This window comes from Lygodium microphyllum, chromosome 27 (assembly GCF_053477565.2).
Source record: "Lygodium microphyllum isolate KBCC chromosome 27, Lygodium_microphyllum_v1.1.10, whole genome shotgun sequence".
Classification (NCBI taxonomy): domain Eukaryota; kingdom Viridiplantae; phylum Streptophyta; class Polypodiopsida; order Schizaeales; family Lygodiaceae; genus Lygodium; species Lygodium microphyllum.
The window spans coordinates 89,591,440-89,613,744 of NC_141161.1; positions in this window are offsets into that span (position 1 = coordinate 89,591,440).

Below are 22,305 nucleotides of genomic sequence, written 5' to 3' on the forward strand. Positions count from 1 at the left end.
AATTTGAAATAAGTCTCTTTTTTGTTTTTGAGGACAAAAACATCTGAGTGGGGATGGAATGTAAAGAACTAAATTAGGAGCATATGAAAGAGAAAAGGACACATGTACATGTAATCAATTTTTACACAATAATACAACTTTTTCCATCTCTCTCTAGCTCCTTGTGTCCGTTCATGGCTTCCAGACATCTCTCTTCTTCTTTCCAGTCTTTCTTTCTCCAATTTTGTGCGCAAATCGGATGCCGTATGTGTGTGTAGTGAATGTCGAAAGGTCCCCAAGAACAAAGAACTCTACAAAAGCTTCATAAAGGCAAAAAGAGATTTTGCATGACAAGAGACAAAAAGACCATCTGGATGCAATCTCCCCCCATGCCTTGTGTGAGTACTTCACAAGGCATATATTTATGGATTTATTAATTTCCAAGCTTAAAAATAGCCCACTTTACAATTAGCATGCTTTTGGCTTTTGTGTTTGCTTTTTCCCAAATAAAGAGTAAAGCGTTTGGGCATCCCAAAAGTTGGGATGTGCCCAAATACAATGTCAAATAATGAAAGATTAAACCGAGTGCCTATGTGCATACAAGTTAATAAATTTTTGTCAAGCACTTTAATAAATAAGCGTGCCTTAATAAATATTGGCACCACACCTTTAGTGATAAGGTGCACACCCATCAAAAATAATAATTATTCTAGGTATTTTGAATTCATGTCATCGTTCGGTGTTACCCAATGTCTCTGCTGCCTACTCTATACATCAATTGAAGCATTCACAATTGATAGAAAATAATAAGATAAAATCCACAAAAGTGAATACCTAGCTGTCTTCAGCTACAAAATAATTAAATAGGTTGGAACTCTGTCCTAACATTAATTTAATTCGAGTGTACTCTAAACTCATAAACGTCTATTAATTTGATATGTATTTTGCGGAATCACCTGCTGTGGAATCACCCACGTACACATTAAATTAATCCAAATCTCGAAAAGGAAAGGCGTTCCTATCAACTTCTCGCACAAGGAATCCATCTTGTGTACGAGCCCCGAAAAATAAATATAGTTTTACGAAATCCATCGAAAAACCTCAAGAATCCACCATGGAATAAAAACCTCACGGAATCCATCATGGAATATGCCTCATGGCATGATAACAAGACATGCATTTATAGATTTATTAATCTCCAAGCTAAAAAATAGCCCACTTTACAATTAGCATGCTTTTGGCTTTCGTGTTTGCTTTCGCCTAAATAAAGAGTTGTAACGTGTCCACTTGTGTCTTCAGGACACGTCTTAGCAGTCCATTGAAAAGGATGTCTAGAAAGCTCTACCCGGCACTCCCATGAAATGCTACGGGGTTTGCGGTCTAGGGCTTTCCGCGCCTGCCACATAGCGGAAGTATTCCGGTCATTCCCACTTAGGATCGACCTGAATTAGGGTTTTTCCTTATCAGTCATTTCCTAACGGCAACTAAAGTTGGACCCAAGCAAACTACTTTACGCAGAAATGCCAGGTCCGAAGCGGATTCACACTGCACTTGGTTCAAGGAGAATGGGAAACGAGAGGGATGCATAGCTCAACCTCTCTACCATAAGGCATAGTCCCATTCGGTTCCCCTAAAATAGCGTAAATCAGGATCAATCATAACTCTAGGTCAACGCTTTTGTTGTTCATGTTCTTTGACGATCTTCCGGCTGTCCATCGTCATTTGAGAAAAGTTCCCGGCCAACGGGGACCACCCATCCATAGAACAGACCTATGGCCCATCCTCTGCACTTCCCTCGGGTTGTTTTAATTATTTAATTACCTAACACATTAGTTGGACATGTAACAACTAGCTTCTTTAATTAACCCGTTAGGCACTGGTTCCTTCACGTAATCTTATTACTTGACATAGAAAAACAATATCAGACAAGTTCCTTATTAACATGTTATCATATTTATCTTTGAAATACAAAGAGTCCAGCCCGTAGGCTTATCCACAATCCGCTCGAAGGCTATCCAGCAATCCACAGGGACCACTAATCCAAGTTTCCACCCGTAGACTAGTATGCGGGCCTCGAGATCCAATCCTGAGTCATGTTAGCCTCTTGTCTAGGGCCCAAAAGGCGAGGGATTTACGGGCAGAGCCCCCCCTGGCACCCAAGCGTCCTCGTGCTCCAAGTAGCGCTCAATGGAGAGACCTCTCGCGGCGGGTTCGGTCCACCTTCCCGGCGCGGTTAACAACCCCCTTGGTTAGGGTTAGGCAGGCAATCGGGGGTAACTGAAGCTGCCTCTCCCTTCAGGCCTTCAACTTGAAGTATAGATATTCATTTATCTTTTAATTCATTGATCAAACAAAGCCAAACAGTGCTCTAAAATCTATAGCAAGCACAAACATTTCCATTGATCGTTTTTATTGGCAAACTGCTAAGGAATGAGTCCTTCCTTTGGAATGTGTCCAGCACTCGTTCCGGGATGACTTGCAACTTGGCAAGATCCCCTATATCCTAGGTTAGGACGTACCTATTAACCCAACTTGGTCAAACCTTAAGTTCATCGGTTATTTCAGTTTATCGGCTGGTTTTTAACAATCTTCTTTACTCAAGAAAGATACTAAATTAGGATGATTATTCATCCTCTTGCAAGATAACTTGCGTAAGAACTTGTCAACCTCATTGTGAGAATTTGGCCATTCCCTTGTGATCCAATCACGAGATTATATGACTCCGCACTTGCTGCGCAAGTGTCGCATCAAACTATGAGACTTATTCTACTCATTGAACGGAGTCATGAAAACAATCTGTTCATGATTACATTAGGCTGACGCCGTTAGACCTAGGGTTCCAAGTTCCATCTTGTAAGATTCTTAGGGACAAACCCTAGTTTACCTTCCAAATATTTTGCACTATCCCTACATTTTGGCGAAAGTGGGCAAGTATTTAAGGTATAGGAGTTTCAATTTTTGCAATATGTACGATTAGGTCATGTATTTATTTCCTAGTGAATTTCTTGGAATTTAACTCATTCTAAACGAGTACTCCACGGTTTAGGTGTTTTAGATTTATGCCAATTTGTTTAACTCTAGAAGATAATTTCGAGATCAGTTCCACATGATTCGTTGTCTATGAGTAAATTTGATTTTTCAACCCTAACTTATCGATTTGAGGTCAGGCATAGGTTAGGTTAATTCCAACTAATCTTCCTTTACTTTGCGAACAAAATTCATGCTAAACAAGCAACCTTTTTCTTGATAATTTATGCAGTTGACAAATGATAATTTCCTAGAGTTATGCATTGTAAGAATCATTTCATGCCTTGCACTTTCCATGAAGATTCATTGCGAAGAGGATATGGGTTAATAGTGTGATATGCAGTTTATATATCTAGGCTTAAACGAAGTATACTATGGACATTAATCTAATTCTTAATTCATTTAAATACATAAAGCTTTTTGCTAGAAATGCATTTATGCTTCCTTTATTTTTTTGAATGTTTTATTGATTGAAAGTATTAATGACTAAGTTCCTTCGTCGTGGGCATTTAGGACAAAAGATATATCCTATTTCTAACAATTACCCTTGCGTGATTGAATTACAACAATACCAAATAAAAATTAAGAAGGAAAACCTGGGCTTGGGGTGAGATGTCCACGTGGATGCTGGGAGACGACCCTCTGCGCCTTGGACTTTCTTAGGAGGCATCACAATTGTAGTCTTTCGGACGTGGAAGCAGCTTTACAACTCCTCTTTGGAATTCCACCGTCGCTTCCTTGCACCGTCCGTCGAAAGTAGTTTTAGAAGGCTCCCTCCTTGAAGTAGGGATTTCGAAAGAAGGGGTGTTTCAAAATCATGAGAAAGGAAGGTGTCAAACAACCCTCAACATTCCTCTTTCTTTTATGTGTGGGAAAAGAAACAAGGTGCGGGAGAGTTCCAAGGGTTATTTTTGCATGGACAAGAAAAGAGCCAAGGTAAAATTTTATTGGGGGAAAATGGGCCCTATAGAATCTTAAGGGATTTTTCCAAGGGGAAAAAGTAGCCTTTAAAGGCTATACCTTTCGGAAAGAGGGAAAAGGCCTAAGGGCTCTTAAAGTCAACCTTGGAGGGGGTAATCCTAGAAGCCATAGGAAGGAGGGCTAAGGGAAATTAAAACACGGGGGGGTGGTTCCCAAAGCCAAGGAAGAGGGCTTAAGGGTTTAAACACAGGGGGGGTGTGGGTTTAAACACCCGGGGGGGGGGGGGAGGGTGTGGGGATAATAAGACCTTTAAGGTATTAGTTCTTTTGGGGGGGGGAAAGGGGGCTTATGAAGCTCCTTTTTAGAAGCTTCTGGAAGCTTCTACGTGTGGCAGGGGGAGGGTATAGCCCTTAAAGCTGGCGTAGGGCCTCGGCGGTAGGGCAAACTCCTTTGGCGGCGCCCTGTCTCTATCTTTGTCTGCACGAAGACCACCTCTCACTCTTTCGTCTAGCGTCATGGTAGTCCTCTCTCTCTTCCTCCTTCATCCCTTCACGGCAGCATCCCCCCTCTTTTTAAATAGGGGAGGGGAGGGGGATCCTCCCTCTCCTAACGTGTCAAGCCATGGCGACTAGAAGCAGAGAGCTCCACCAAGGAGCTTTATCAGGCATTCTATTCCCCTCCCCTTTCAGCACGACAGTCGGCTGGGGAGGGGAATAAGGAAAAAAAATTCCATTATCCTTAGTAATTTATAAAAATTGCTATATCATTATCCCCATTTCCTTTTAGAAGTAGTTCTCACGAAAGATAGAATTAGAATGTTACAAGAGTAAAGCGTTTGTGCATCCCAAAAGTCGAGATATGCCCAAATACAATGTCAAATAATGAAATATTAAACCAAGCGCCTATGCTCATACAAGATAATAAATGTTTGTCTAGTGCTTTAATAAATAAGCGCGCTTAAATAAATATTGGCGCCCTACCTTTAGTGATAAGGCACACATCCATAAATAATAATAATATTTTTAGGTATTTTGAATTCACGCCATCACCTGGTGCTACCCAACACCTCCATTGCCTACTCTACACATCAACTAAAGCATGCACAATGGTTAGAAAATAATAAGATAAAATGCACAAAAGTGAATACCTAGCAGTCTTTAGCTACAAAATAATTAAATAGGTTGGAACTCTATCCTAACCTTGATTTAATTCGAGTGCACTCTAAACTCATAAACTGACAACACCTAAAAACATGCCATTTATTGCAACAATTTTTTGGCAAAACTGTATACAATTGACACCTTATTACTAAATTTTTACATGAATTTAATGCAGATGCGGTGTTCGTTGTTGTTGTCCTTGGAGGCCGTGTCCTTGCAGTCTGGCCAGGGAATGTAGGTACAAAATTTAATCTTATGGCCTATCTACAATCACAGGAAACTCTTATATCTCATTTAGGAGGCACAGGCTTTGGAGACCTAGAATTAGAGACTATAGGACTTTGCAAAATGGAATCCTTTGAGTTTATGCAATCCACATCCTTAGAGCCACTAGAAATCATGTCATTCATGGAAGATTATGCAGTTCTCTTTGAGCTTAATGAGCCTAGGTTACAACAAAGGAGAATTGTGTTAAAGTCCTCAATAGAAAATTGAGATGGCACTAAAGGTACAATCGCATTAAACAAAGATGATCCATCATTGTGGATTCCCACTCATAAGATGTCTGACCATTCCCTTAGCTTCTAAGGATATGAATAACGGCAAGAGAACCTAGAAGAACTAAAGAGGACTCACTAAAACTCAAAGTGTGCCAACTGTATGAAGCATAGTAGTAGCACTAGCTAGCAATATAGACCAAGCCACTTAGTATTTACAAAGGGCCTTTTTGGGATGGATATATCCAGAGATGTAGCTGCAGTTGCACATGAAGTACACTGGGCAGCAAGGTCATAGGATTCAAACATTGATTTGCAGAGGCCATTTGGTCCTTTAGGCAACATGAGTTTACATCCCATGGCAAAGGGGATCAAGTCAATAAATTTCTTCCAAAGCTTCAAACTCAGGCCATGGTATTTGTAAGCCATGCATGAGGGATTACCAAATGGCGTGGAAAGCAATTGCACAACCACAACTATCATGTACCATAACCTTTTGCAAGTTAAAATGCACAAAGGAGATTCCTTCTTTGCTAGGTAAAACACACCCCACATTTTCTCTTATTAAATTAGTGTTACTATCCTTGCTAGCTATGAATATGTACCACTTTGCCTCAATACTCCAATATTCACTATAGTGTGTGCATGAAATTCAACTCTATCTATATTAATTTCCTAAAATGTGTGTGAAAAAAAAAAAAGTTAAAATAAGATAGGTTGGGGCTTTCAAAAAATGCTCTCTCTCAACCATGTATTAGAGGGGACATAAGTTCAATATACAATAATTGACACTCTTTGCACTCCTTATGATCTACTCTCTCCTTTGTCTAATCCAAAGAGAAATACACATGATATAGAAGGCAAATATGACCCTTGTCATAGGTCATAGAAGGCTACCAAGACTAGGCATACTATAATGAAAGCAACCTCTATATTGTCTATGATAATGCATTGGACTATTCATATGGGTGTGGTAGTTAATTGTGGGAAAGGAGGGGGTGCGAACTACCGTGAGGAGAGAGAGGAGGTGCCGATTGATGAGGGAGAAAAAAACGGTTCAGAATCAGAACAAGAAGAAGAGAGAGAGGGAAAGAGAGAGAGAGAGATGGATGGATCGTGGATGGAATCGTTGAATTTGGAACTGTGTAGTCTGTTTGTGGAGGTGTGTGGGTCAAGATTCCGCCTGTTGCAGCATTGAATGGATGGCGAGGACAAGAGCGCCATGAATGGGAAAGGTAGGGAGAGAGTGCCATGGCCCTCTGCTCTTCGTGTTCTGCATCATCGAGCTCCGTCAGGCGATCTGGAATGCTAGGAAAGGAGCCAAAAGTAGAGAAAGACTATGTCCGCTGGCATTCGATGCTGTTCATTAGAAGCAAAAGGTTGATAAGAACAGAGAACATGGATTTTCAGTAGCAAATAGAGAAGAACAAAGCTATCGCAATCTGAAATCGGCATATCCTATGCGCTTAAGCATGAGCGGCTTAGCATCGATTTCCTACTGGATGAAAGCAAAGGAAATTGCAAAGACCAAAAGCAAGCACAAAGAAAAGCATCTGAAAACTAGCGAATAGACAGACGAAAAGAAGGTATCATGACAGCAAGATCTGGGCGCAGCACATGATCGCTGTATATATTTTAGGGCAGCCTAAAATCGACTATAGAAGATATAGTATGCCATAAATAGAGCGCATCGAATTAGTCTTCTCAATTCCCATCAGTCGGGTCAAAGCCGTTGAAGCCATCGCCAATCCTAGAGAAGGAAAAATGTGGAAGCCGGCCTAATCATCACAGGATTAACACCAAAGTAGCAGTATATTGTAGCCATCGCCATTTGAAAACAATGGGAAGAAGCAACAACTGGATTTCCAATCGTGGACAGCGGCAGATTTTTTTCTCTCTATCCATCATCAAGAAAATACAATAAAGAAACCCTATCTCTTAAGTTCCATTCACACATAAACCCTAGCTTCTTCTCTTTCACATAAACTAATTAAGATAATGATCAAAGTCTAAGCTACAATCAAGCTCATGTCTAAGATAAAGTGAGTATGGGTGGAGATCTTCATCGATAAAATAATTTGTGTGGGTACACTACAATGCAAAAAAAATTTTATGGGGCCTTTCTTGCACAAAGCTTCAAGGTGGCAAAGTCATTTTTACCATGTTGTAGGGAGATGTTCTTTTGTGGACCAAAGGCGAATGGGAGATCCTTCTTGTGTTCTATCTAACATGGAGTTTGAAGAATAAGTGTGGGAGTCATAGGCAGGAATAGCATATGGGAAACTGTGGGGAAAAGAAAGAAAAAATGATGAGCTTCCATTTGAATCGACTGGATAGAAGACAAACATTGGCTGGATTGTAGGGGGACACGGTCTCCAAGGACGTGACGACGACCTGCGGGTTTTGCAAGTAAGTGTCTAATTGGTTTATCTAAAATAAATGATATGGCATGATAATTTCTTTAGTTTAATATTTTTAAAATATGTCTTTTAATCTGTTTTCTTATGCTACATGGTTGTTTGCATTTATCTGAACTGGTTTTTATTTATTAAAAATCAAAAACAGTCGAAAACACTAAAAAAGACTTAAAATTATCATAAATAAAATTTTATAAAATTACTGATTGAAAATTTATAAGTTCTGATATTTTTCCTATAAATCTTATGAGTCAGGGAATTTACTGAATTTCTATTAAGATTTTTAAAGATGTTTTGTTATATTTAAAAAAATTAGGAAAGAGTTATATTTAGGAAAAAGCATAGTTTTCCTTTACGTAAAATGTGTTATTTATTGATATAAACTATGGATTCTTAGTGAAGTATTGGAAACAAAATCTTTGATTTGTTAGTGCAATTATGTTGTAAGGGTTAAAGAAAAGAAATAATGATTTAATAATATTTTACTTAAGAAATGCTCGTATAAAGATATGGTGTTTTGGTTTTGAAAGGAGAGATTATACACGGTGTGAACATTTAGGAAACATTGGAAATTACAAATAAAAAGTTTGACAACACTTTATAATGATTTATAATGTTAGGTTGCAGTTATAAAATTTAGTTTAAATTAGAACCAAAATAAAATCAAAACAATTTGATGATTGGATGGCATGAGGAAAAGCCTCGGCATCTATATTAAATTTTTACATGTTATTCATTTTACAATCAATTTCTTAAATATATGGAGTGGAGGGCCACTAGGATAATTTAAAGAAAACTAAGGGGATATACGGGATTTAAAATGAACGTTGTATGTGAACCATAAGAGTATGGAAGAACTTGTTTTATTCTGGTTGATGTTTAATAATAGAAAAGAAGGAAAGGACGTTATATTTGCAAAATGAATTAAGTATTTAAAAACTAATAAGCAACGACGAAATTTATATACGGAGTGGGAAATGTCTACCAAGGGAGATTAAAATTTAGGGGTTTATGGTATGTCAGAAAATTTGATTTGAATGTTTGTTTAAAATTAAACAAATAAAAAGAATTAATTTTAATCAGGTGGAGAAAAACATAAAAAGGAATTTTAAACGGAGGTATACAAATAGATTTAAGAGATCTATATTCCTGAAACAACCTTTCCAAAATCAAACATTAAAAACATTTCCTGGATAAACCGCCACTAGCATGGCAGGAGTACATTATGAGGAGCTGCCTCTGAGAGATGAGGAGAAACCATAGTCATCTTAGGTTTAGCAATTTAGTGCCCAGTATAATTTACTGAAGTTTAGAATCTTTGCAGTTGGACTACTACAAACAATGTTGTAGATTTTAGGGAAGGCTAAGTTAAGTCAAATTAAAACAATTAGTGAAATAATCACTTGTTTAGTGCAACAACTCTTAGGAGTTGGCTTGTTAACCTGGGTAAAAGTGGCTTGGTCTTTGGCCAGTCATTTTTGGTGCATCTGCCGGGAGCCAAGTGCGCTCGAACGAGTGATAAATCTTCTGAGGGTATTTTAGATCCTAAGTGTTATTTATGAGTGAATACGCAGTCTCTTTTCTAAGGGACTATTTTCCTAATTTGCCCCAGGAGTGCCAAAGAAAAGTGCTAGACTGGGCGAGAGATACAGAGTTAGTAGAGGGAGGCACATATTTTGGGCCACAATTAACTGTGGACGTTGAACAATTATCCTCTTGGAGCTGGGGTTTTAACGACTGTGCGCAAACTATAGTTCTACTAGCGACACACTTTGGGTTAATAGACGCGGTAGAGATAAATACAATCAGTGTATCGTACCACTTTGATTGGTATTACCGCACAGCTTATCGGACGTTTAGAAGAGTAGTGTGGGATGATGTGTTGCCTTGGATACGTGTATCCAGAGGTTTAAGAATTGCTTTCGACACGAAAGACGTTAGAGAGGTTGCTGAAATTCTAGGTTTAATCCCCGAGCAAGAAGAAAAGTTACCTTTTGGGGAGATAGACCCAGAGCTGCCGACTATTTTGAAACTTCTAAGTGCGCATACAAGCGACAACCTAATTTTATAGTTTCAAATAGAACGAGCGTAATTTTGGAGTATGACAGTAACAGCTAGTTTTGTACTCGTGGATGAATTCAGAAGAGAGACGGAAGCAGCAAAACGAAGCTAGGGATCAGCGAGTTAGAGAACGAGCAGTGCGACAAGAGGCTTGGCTATTAGAAAGGCTAGAGAGGGTCAATGCATTGCTGAATTTGGGAGTAGACGCTGTGTCTAACTCAACGGTAGAACCTCTTCAACCTAGCTTATCAACTGATAGAACACTATCGAAAGAAAGTGAAGCAGCTTCTTATCAATGGGATCAAGTTGTCTCCAGTACTAGCAGTGTCACTGGGGAAAGAGGTAGGAAAAATAGTGAAAATAGGGAGAGTGAAGCTAATGCTACGGTCGGGAGTATTGAACTGCTCTTTGACTGGGATTTAGAGTCAAATTTCGGATTGCGTCAATTGTTTAAGGAACCTCAGGAACCTCCGTGGTTTGATACTATCAACGATTTAGGGTTAGGGCTACTATTTAGAGAAACAATGGCTCGCAACCCAGTCAGATTAGCTGATTTCACGCAATTCGGGGGATTGTGGGACGAAGATCCTGATGCCCATTCGCAAAGATTTGAGGTGACTTGCGTCGCCAATGAGATAATAGATGACGACCAAAAGCTTCATATCTTCCCTGCAACATTAAAAGATGAAGCAGCAAAATGGTATGGGAATTTAGATGCTCAACATAAAGGGACCTATGATGCCTTATCAAGAGCTTTTCTAGAAAAATTTAGACGACAAGGTTTTCAAGATAGATTGGCTCTTCAACTGGATTATCTGTCCCAAGGAGCAACTGAAAGTGTTGAACATTATATTGAGCGCATGGAGACGATCATTCGTAAGATGAATCCTGCTCCTGACGATCCCACGCAAAAACGTAAGTTTATTGATGGACTTAATCCTGAAGTTCATCAGCATGTTAGTTTACAACGACCAGCTACGTTGGCAGATGCTAAAACACATGCTAGATGGTGGGAAGAAGTGCAGCTTAGTCAACAACGACGGAGAGATCTATTCAAAGAATCTCGGACAGAATACCCAAGCACTTCAGGTGGGGTACCTAAGAACGTGTCTTATGTGACCGTTCCTCTAAATCCCTCGGTAACCGCAAGCTCAAACATGTCGAGTGTACCTCTAAATCCGTACACTTCAATTCCAGCCTATATGATGCAGACAGGAATGCCTTCTATGCCGCAATCTCAATCTCCTCTGGATGAAGCAAAAGTAGCAGATATTATTGCAAAATCTCTAGGAAAATTAAAGGAGGAAATTATGACTGCAGTACAGGCACCTTTGAAGGAAATTTATTCGATAACAACACAAGGATCTAGTGCTCAACAATCGTCGGGAAATTCGACTTCAAACCCACCTCGATCTAATATCTGGTGTGGTAAGTGTCATGGTTACGGCCATGTGGCTACAGAGTGTCCGACGCCTTCAAGGTTAATGCCCGATCATCCACCGTTTTGCTCTTTTTGCCATAAGACTGGTCATTTAGATACAAATTGTTGGCATAAATTAGGTCAAGAGCAACAACAAGCTCGTTCAATGCAAACGAATTATAATTACATGGATCGTAATAATAGGACTTATGAGATTGGACCACCCAATCAACCTTTTAGGCCACGAGGATTGCCCACCCAGGGTAGACCCCCAGTGCCTCGAAATAACTACAACAGTGATGGTAATCGAGGGAGAAATTCTCCTTTTAGAAGAAATAATGGAAATTTTCGTAATCCAATGGGACAAGGTGCTCAACAAAGACCTAGGGGGCCAGTAATTTGTTATCGATGCCAACAAGAAGGTCACATAGCCACATATTGTCCAAATGCGCGTAAAAATCAAGACTATACTCCTCTTTGTAGGAGGTGTAGTGGTGAAGGACACTATGAAGAGAATTGTCCTAAGCGAGAGGATAATAAAATGTCTGACAAAGGGAAACAAACCCCTAACGAACCTTCAACGTCTGCTGCAAATTTAGTTGAAGTAGAAACAATAAGGAAAGATATTGGAGTTAAGTCAAAATTTATACCTCGTAAGGTGACCTTTAGGGCTGATCCTATGATTGGTGTTATTACTCGGGCACAAAAGCAACAACAGAAGGAGCAAGGTTTAGAGGAAGAGAGTTCACAATTAAACGGAGCAGTGAAGGATAAGTCTAGGGACATAGATCCTAATATAGAACTACCTGAATCGGATTCTCCACAGCATTCCTCTGACCATCCATTATTACCTGTGCCCTTAGTAAATCCTAAGATTCAAGTGGGAGTAGCTCCTTTTCCCGAAAGATTGGTTCCTCCTAAGGAAGGGAGTAAAGATTATGTAGAATCCGTAAATAAGACCTATGATCTTTGGGCTGCATTAGAAGAAATATCATTGACTATTAACCTTCGGCAATTGCTAGAAATAGCGCCTGTTTGTCGGAAACAACTTTACCATAAATTAGTTCGGCGTCGAAGGAAGAGGAGTGAAATAAACGCTTCTAAAGTCCGTGAAAATTCTTCCAAAGGAAAAACAACTAAGGATGTAAAAATAGTAGATTTATTTGTAGACCCAGGAGCTCCAGTTATCGATACTACTATTAATGGCCATTTGCTACATGAATTGCAGTTAGATGGTGGCTCAACAGTTAATTTGATGACAGAACAAGCTATGCAAGAATTAGGGTTGAAGGATCTAGAACCTACTCATATTGTTTTACGTGTGGCTGATCAAAGGAAAGTAACTCCTTTGGGGTTACTGCGAAATGTGAAATCTGTAGTAGCCGGATTAGAATTTCATGTGAACTATTTGATCGTTCGTTCGCAAACAAATATTTCATCGTATTCTGTCCTGTTGGGAAGACCTTGGTTATACCAAGCAAGATGCATTCAGGACTGGTATAAAGGTTCAATTGTGATTGGTCCTAGAGACGATAGGGTTAAGATACAAGTTATTTCAAAAGGATTTTTGAAAGATTCAGGAGATGAAGCAGTTAGTGAAATGGATGAGAAATCCAACAGTGAATTTTATGATTCAGAAATGGAGGGGACTGATCATGAAGGGCCTTATGCCTGGTTATTTAAAACACCACACCCAGCAGGAGCAGAGAAAGTGGAGGTCAATATAGTACATCAGCCTCACAAGGTAGAACAGATGGGTATTGGTGAATATGCTGTAGCGTTTTCATCTGACAATGATTCGGATGGCGATATTACTCAGTGGTTATCCACATCCGAAGATACAACCCTCGACTGCTTAATGCTTTCAGCAGAAGAAGCAGAATATCTTGATGATTCGCTTGAAACATGTTTTCAATTATCTACAAATCAAGAAGGAAATGATCAAGAAGATGTATTTTCTGCTTACAACAGATCGGAAGTGATTTCTATGGATGAATTAGAGGAGGAAGAAATGCCTGAGTTAATGTTATCTGATGTGGTTGACATTTCAATAACCTCTTCAGAAGGTATGGGAGAAGATGATGTTACTGATAATCATAATAGTATGCTTGAGAGTAGGATTTTAGAAGTTCTTCCTTATGGGGAAAATGCTTTACCCTTTGGATTTGGACAATTGCCAGATAGAGCTAAAAGGATTTATTACTATCAGCTAAAAGCGAAGGAAAGAGAAAGGAGAAGTAGGCATAGGTGCAAACCCTTACAAAGACCACTATCTCGTGAGGATGAGGATGATTCAGCTTCGGCTTTTAACAGGTTTTCACAGACTTCTCGTGAACATCATGGTAATTACGCTAGGATTATTAGAGAATTGGAAGAGGCATTGGAAGTAGAGCGTGAGGCAGCGTTGACTGCTGTAAATGAAGCAATGAAGAAGATTACTGAGTTGCAAAAGGAAAAGGCAGAGTTTCAGTTTAGAGAAAGGCGATATCTAGATGAAATCTCGCTTTTAGAATTTTATTTAGAAGAAGAGAAATCTAAATTCAGTAGGGGTGAGTTACAGATGGACCAAGCGTTATCTATGGATACAAATTATTGGGAAGAACATGAAAACACTGATAGGTTTTTGGAAAAAAATAAATCTAAGAATATTTTTGAACCAGAGACTCAAGAGAAAAACCCTACAAATGTTCCCTAGTTGTGTCATTCTTTTAGGCGTTCGACCGGAATTGCACAGAAGATTTATCGCTGTTCTAGGGGACCGATAATTGGTTATCAACGAGTCCAATCTGAACCTACTAAGGTTAAATTGCACAATATGCAAGTGGTGGTGTTGCCTCATCCAAAAGAAAGAGTAATGGATTTTACTATTTATGGGGATGGGCAAGAGCCACAACTTAGATGGTTTGAACCTGTAGTGCCTAGGAATTTTGTGGAACTGAAACAAGTTATACATTATTTGGGCTGTCGAATTCAGGGCGAGGAGGATGAGAATCTACATTCATTAATTCTCAAGCTTAAAGATAATCAATGGTTTTGGAGTTTAGATGATCAGGAATGTCTAGAAAAGAATAACGAAATTTAACGTCGATATCGCCGTAGGTTACATGCTCAATATCCATGTACTTCAGAGCAGATACCTAGCGTAATTGACTCTGTAAGAACCTCATTTACCATGAAATCTCGTAAAAATGTAAATGTCAATAATGGCGATTTAGATAAATACGGGAAGAGATATACTGAAAAATCCTTTTCTGAGTTAGTAAATGTCTATGGAGTAGAAGTTGATGGTGCTACGCAAGATAATCTGGCTATTATTCCTTATAGGGCTTTACCCTTAGTAAATTCTGTGAATGTGGGAGAAGAAGCACCAGAATCAAGTACTAAGAATAACCTGCTTGGAAATGTATTGATGCAGATATCCGAAGATGTGCCCACAATTAAGCCACGAAGAATAGACTCTCTATTTATTGAAGAGCCTGAAGTTGAAGTAGTTAAGCTTAAAATGGCAGAAGGAAAATATTTAAATTTAGGAGACCAGTTGGAATCACCACATCGTGAAAGATTCGAAGAAGTCCTACGATTGCATGTTGACGCTTTTGCTTGGTCATATAGGGACCTTAAGGGTATCAAAGCTGAATTATGTCAGCATTTTATTGATCTAGAACCAGGCACAAAACCTGTATGTCAACGTCAACGACGAACAAACCCTGTGTATGCAGAGTTAGTGAAAGCTGAAATTACTAAGCTTTTAGATGCTGGATTCATTTATCCTGTTGCATACAGTGAATGGGTATCTCCTATTGTGGTAGTACCCAAGAAGAATAGTAAGAAGATTCGCATTTGTGTCGATTATAGAAAGCTGAATAGCAAAACACGTAAAGATCATTTTCCTTTGCCATTTACTGATCAGGTACTTGATAAGGTTGCTGGTCATGAGCTGTATTCTTTCATGGATGGATTTAGCGGTTACAACCAAGTACTAATTCATCCTGAAGATCAATCCAAAACTACATTTATCACTGAATGGGGTACATTTGCTTATAGAGTAATGCCTTTTGGTTTGTGCAATGCACCCGCAACATTTCAGAGAGTTATGATTGCAGCTTATCAAGATTTTCTACGTCAATGGATGGAAGTTTTCTTAGATGACTTTTGTGTCTATGGTACGGCAAAAGAAATGCCTGAGCTACTAACGCAAGTATTTGAACGTAGTGATGAAGTAGGTATATCCTTGAATCCTGATAAATGTGTTTTTGGAGTACCAAAAGGAACCTTATTGGGGCATATCGTTTCTAAAGAAGGTATTGCAATGGATCCAGCTAAAATTATTAAGATTTCTGCACTTCCACCTCCAACAAATCTTAAGCAATTGCGTGGATTTTTAGGACATCTAAATTATTATCGGAGATTTATTTTCGATTTTGCAAAGGTGGCATCACCTTTGACAAATCTACTACGAAAGGATACTCCTTTTATTTGGGATGGTGTTTGCCAGAAAGCATTTGAATTTCTCAAACATAAGTTAATTGAAGGACCAGTACTCGCACCCCCAGATTGGACAAAAGAATTCCATATTCATGCTGATGCATCTATGTATGCTGTAGGAGCTGTTTTGTGCCAAGCAGATGATAATAAGGTGGATCATCCAATTTATTATGCGAGTCGAAATTTAAGTGATGCAGAAAGGAATTATACCACCACTGAGAAAGAATGCCTATCAATGGTATTTGCGGTGGAGAAATTTCGTCATTATTTATTAGGGAATAAGTTTACTATATATGTTGATCATGAGGCGTTAAAGTATTTGCTTAATAAAGCAGAACTTTCAGGACGTGTGATTCGTTGGATGTTGTTATTCCAAGAGTTTGATTTTCAAATAGTTACTCGTCCTGGTAGAGCTCATGTGCTAGCAGATCATCTATCACGATTATTAACATCAGACAAGGAGGAAGGTGTGGAAGATGATTTGCCGGATGCATCACTTTTTACTGTGGAGACACAAGTTCCATGGTATGCTGATATTGCGAATTTTCTTAGTACTGCTCGATATCCACCTGGTGCCGATAAGCGCAGGAAACGTCAGATATTAATGCAATCACGCTCCTATGGACTATTAGGGGGTTACCTTTATAAATTTTTTCCACGCGAAGGTATCTATCGACGTTGTGTAAGGGAAGATGAAGTACCAGTGGTTCTTAAGGCATTGCATGATGAGCCGTGTGGTGGCCATTTTGCCGGTGAATTGACTGCAAGAAAAGTTCTATTAGCTGGTTATTGGTGGCCTACTCTATTTAAAGATACTTATTATTATTGTCGCAAATGCGATGTATGTCAAAGGACTGGTCGTCCTTCTAAGAGTTTTGCTACGCCTTTGACACCTATATTAGCATTAGCACCTTTTGAGAAATGGGGAATTGATTTTGTAGGCCCAATCGATCCGCCTACTAGATATCGATCGAATCGTTATATCTTAGTCTGTACTGACTATATTACAAAGTGGGTGGAAGCGAAAGCGCTTAAAACGGATAAAGCCATTGATGTGGCTAAGTTTATGTATGAGAATATTATTACGCGTTTTGGTTGCCCACTGGAATTAGTAAGTGACCGAGGTTCCCATTTCTTGAATGGTCTTATTAGCGAGTTAATGGAAATCTATAAAATTAAACATCGCAAATCAACACCTTATTATCCCAGAGCTAACGGTCAGGTTGAAGTAACCAATCGTATTATATGTGGGATTTTAACTAAAACGGTTGCTTCCCACAGGCGAGATTGGGATGAACGTTTATATGAAGCGTTATGGGCCTATAGAACTACTTATAAGGTGACAGTGCAAAATACACCCTTCAATTTAGTTTATGGCATTAATGCTATATTCCCGATTGAGCAAGAGTTGCCCACTTTACGAGTAGCTCTATCATTACGACTAGGTGAGGTTGAATCTTTGAAACAACGGATTTTACAATTGATAAAGTTGGATGAGGAAAGATTATTAGCTCTACAAAGTCTAGAAGCAATGCAAAAACGTCGTAAAGCATGGCACGACCAGAATATTAAAGTACGGGAGTTTAAAGAAGGCGATTTAGTTTTACTTTATGACAGTCGTTATTATAAATTTCCTGGGAAGCTTAAAATTCGTTGGTTGGGACCTTTTAAGGTAATTAATGTTTATGATAATGGTTCTCTTGATGTGCAGGATATTAATGCTGAAAATGAGATATTTAGGGTTAATGGCCTGCGCCTTAAACATTTTGTGACTTAGGCTAGCTAGGTATAGTTAGGTTAGTAGTTAAAATGATATTTTGTCTAATCCACCCTTGGATGTCTTTTCTTTCTTGGGGGGTTTTTTAAATGGGATGCAGGTATGGCCTTTTTGTGGATGGATGCGCTTTACCCTCGTATTGATGCCGATAGTACTAATCCTGGTCATGCTGGACCTTACGATATTCCGCGTTTTCAGACGCATGACAGGTTTTTATATGCACCGAGAGGGGAGGCCTGTTGTGGTTCTTCTTTTGTGATTATTTTTTGTTTACAGTATCATCCACCTTTTGGTTGTAGGTCCTGTCAGCGGCATTTATTTGTGCGTGCTCAGCTCTTGTGTTGGCAGTGTCGCACATACTTTCGACGCTATGGTACCACTGCCATGCAGGAAATGATTGGTTATACCTACCAGCGTCATGATTATAATAGTGTTTTTTCTCCTGAGCGCGGCGCTGGTCAGTCTAGGGTAGGCCGAGAGCAAGCAGAATTTGCGAGATATCGTTCTACTGTCTACCGCCTTACTCCATCTTACCATGATTTGCAGACTAGTGTTCCCTGCCCATGTTGGGATTATATTTGTTGGTACATGGATGCGACCGAGGGGCATTCCTTAGATGCTTTACCAGTGGCCCCTATGCCCTACTATGATGATGCAGCTTCGGCTTCGCTCCATGATGTGATGGAGGTTCTTAGCGATGCACCTGATAGCGGATCTGTGACTTCTGATATGTCTACGCTAGAGGCTATTCTTGAGCATCCTATAGATGATAGTTTAGTTAATAGGTTTGACTTAGATGGAGTTGATGATTTCGGATTAGGATTATTGTTTTCACTAGAAGATCTCCGAGACTTTGAAGATTTTAGTCTAGATATTTTGTTTTCTTAGTCTTTTATGTTTTTTCTTTTATTCTACATTTTGAAAAAACCAAAAAAACAAACATAAATATATATCGTTTAAAAAAAAAACATACAATGCTTTGAGTTCTTGATATCCTGTAGGTTTTCATGCACTTTAGTTTTATTTTCCACGTAGTTAGGTAGTTAGTTGCACGCACGGTCAGGATATTCCTTTCAGTGCTGGAGTTTGGGATATTTAAGTTAGTAAGAAGGACAATTCTATATGTAAGAATAGTTATCAAGTGGAGAAATATACTGCTTCTTAAACAACCAAGCAGTGGGAGCGTTACGACAGTCTAGTTGATCGCAATTGTGACATGAGTATTTGACAATTCTTTTGTATCGGGAAAAGTTTTATTATTTATCTAACCCTTTAACATTGTACTGGCTAGTGTATGTTTCATGTGCAGATTTGACTATGATTTTGCGTTACACACTGTTGTATGTTTCTGATTGATTCTTGGAGTTGCAATATCCACGAACATACAAGGTTGTTTCATACCTAAACTTTTTATTTCATATTCATTTTGAAAAAATACATGAATAAAAAAATTGATGGAATGAAATTAGAGATGTCGAAGAAGAAAAAAAGAAAAAAACACTTAAGTAAATTACAGAGGAATTATAAATAAATATTTTAAACAAATATGAATGATATATATACACAATTCTCTATATGAAGTCCACTCACAAGGGATGGGACTTAGCATTAGGGAGTGATTAAAAAAGGGGGTGACATGTGTGCATAACATAGTGAATTTCATTGTACGGGTGTCCGATTAGGAATCCTATAGAGTTTTCCCCTATCTTTTGGTCGCTTTTCTAGCGATATGTGGGATAGCTGAATAACAAGGTTCTCTCCACGAAATTTTGACTAGGAGTAGCATGGAAGAAAGATGCTGAGCTGGTGAGTATTCTTTGCTTATCATTTGCCTAGGCAGAGTGACTAGTATTATGCGTTAGATTAGATTCCTCGAGCAAAGTTGTTGAGCTGAAATGTTTGACCGTTCAATTAAGTGATGTCTTCTTAGCTTCTTAGTTGATCCTTTAAAAAAAAACAACAACAACAACAAAACAATCCTTAAAATCCAAATATTAAAAGTTCGGAAGAGTCTATATATTTATTCTTTTAAAGAAGAAAAAGAAAAAAGAAAAGAAAAAAAAAACCCTGAGACTGCAGGGTTTGAAAAAAAAAACAACCAAAAGAAGATAACCATCGCCTCTGAGGTCCTGGTAGGCTGTAGGGATTTCCTTGACGGGTGCCCTGTGTCCGATGCCTTGTATCTCTTTGGGGTGGGACCTTTTGGGAAAGAGAATCAATGTATATACTCTTTTGACATTAAAAAAAAAATTGCCAATTAAACATAAACTTAAAAGAAAAGCCTTGGACAATTAGAAGTTATGAACCATTGGCTGGTTGTTCTAGTAGAACATGGAGGGTTAGCAGCTAAACCTTAGGAGTCCTATTTAGTGTTGTAGTATTAGTTTACCTTGTTTGGGTTCTTTGTTAAGTAACGAACTTATCAGTGATGCTATTTCAGAAGCAATATTTTTAGTAGGATAGTAGTGTGGCAATTTATTGCCTAGAGGGATTATTGTTGTTTAGCGGCTCTAGACAGTTTCCTAGTTGGTATATTCTATGCAATGGATGAAACTCTGTTATGCATTTCAGTGTGGAGAGCGAGTAAGGGAGAATGTTAGTTTGCACAAGTTTTTCCATCTTTTCATTGAAACATTTATATTGTTTGTATTTTAATATGACACAAATAAGTATTTTTTCTCCTTTTCCAGTGTCTACTAGTTGTCCATGTGTGGTTATACAGGTGATGTAGCTATGCTCGCGAGGACGCTTCGCAATTAAGTGGAGGAGAGTATATTTTTCTTTCAAAGTTGCGTAGCAATGCTCGTGGTAGCAGTGTTCGTGATGCTGAATGTTCGTGATGTAGCTGTGCTCGCGAGGACGCTTCGCATTTCAGTGGGGGAGGAATGACAACACCTAAAAACATGCCATTTATTGCAACAATTTTTTGGCAAAACTGTATACAATTGACACCTTATTACTAAATTTTTACATGAATTTAATGCAGATGCGGTGTTCGTTGTTGTTGTCCTTGGAGGCCGTGTCCTTGCAGTCTGGCCAGGGAATGTAGGTACAAAATTTAATCTTATGGCCTATCTACAATCACAGGAAACTCTTATATCTCATTTAGGAGGCACAGGCTTTGGAGACCTAGAATTAGAGACTATAGGACTTTGCAAAATGGAATCCTTTGAGTTTATGCAATCCACATCCTTAGAGCCACTAGAAATCATGTCATTCATGGAAGATTATGCAGTTCTCTTTGAGCTTAATGAGCCTAGGTTACAACAAAGGAGAATTGTGTTAAAGTCCTCAATAGAAAATTGAGATGGCACTAAAGGTACAATCGCATTAAACAAAGATGATCCATCATTGTGGATTCCCACTCATAAGATGTCTGACCATTCCCTTAGCTTCTAAGGATATGAATAACGGCAAGAGAACCTAGAAGAACTAAAGAGGACTCACTAAAACTCAAAGTGTGCCAACTGTATGAAGCATAGTAGTAGCACTAGCTAGCAATATAGACCAAGCCACTTAGTATTTACAAAGGGCCTTTTTGGGATGGATATATCCAGAGATGTAGCTGCAGTTGCACATGAAGTACACTGGGCAGCAAGGTCATAGGATTCAAACATTGATTTGCAGAGGCCATTTGGTCCTTTAGGCAACATGAGTTTACATCCCATGGCAAAGGGGATCAAGTCAATAAATTTCTTCCAAAGCTTCAAACTCAGGCCATGGTATTTGTAAGCCATGCATGAGGGATTACCAAATGGCGTGGAAAGCAATTGCACAACCACAACTATCATGTACCATAACCTTTTGCAAGTTAAAATGCACAAAGGAGATTCCTTCTTTGCTAGGTAAAACACACCCCACATTTTCTCTTATTAAATTAGTGTTACTATCCTTGCTAGCTATGAATATGTACCACTTTGCCTCAATACTCCAATATTCACTATAGTGTGTGCATGAAATTCAACTCTATCTATATTAATTTCCTAAAATGTGTGTGCAAAAAAAAAAAGTTAAAATAAGATAGGTTGGGGCTTTCAAAAAATGCTCTCTCTCAACCATGTATTAGAGGGGACATAAGTTCAATATACAATAATTGACACTCTTTGCACTCCTTATAATCTACTCTCTCCTTTGTCTAATCCAAAGAGAAATACACATGATATAGAAGGCAAATATGACCCTTGTCATAGGTCATAGAAGGCTACCAAGACTAGGCATACTATAATGAAAGCAACCTCTATATTGTCTATGATAATGCATTGGACTATTCATATGGGTGTGGTAGTTAATTGTGGGAAAGGAGGGGGTGCGAACCTTCCCTAGATGTAGAGCCTTAGAACTATAAATACAAAAATCATCAATAAAGACCCTGATGGATTTCCCAAAATATGGCTGGAAGACATAATTCATGAATCGTTGGAAGGTAGCTGGGACATTTGTTAATCCAAATGGCATTACTTTGTAAGCAAAACAACCCCAAGGTGTAATGAAGGTGGTCTTCTGTTGATCCTCCTCAGCTATTCGGATCTGGAAATAACCTGAATACCCATCACAAATAGTG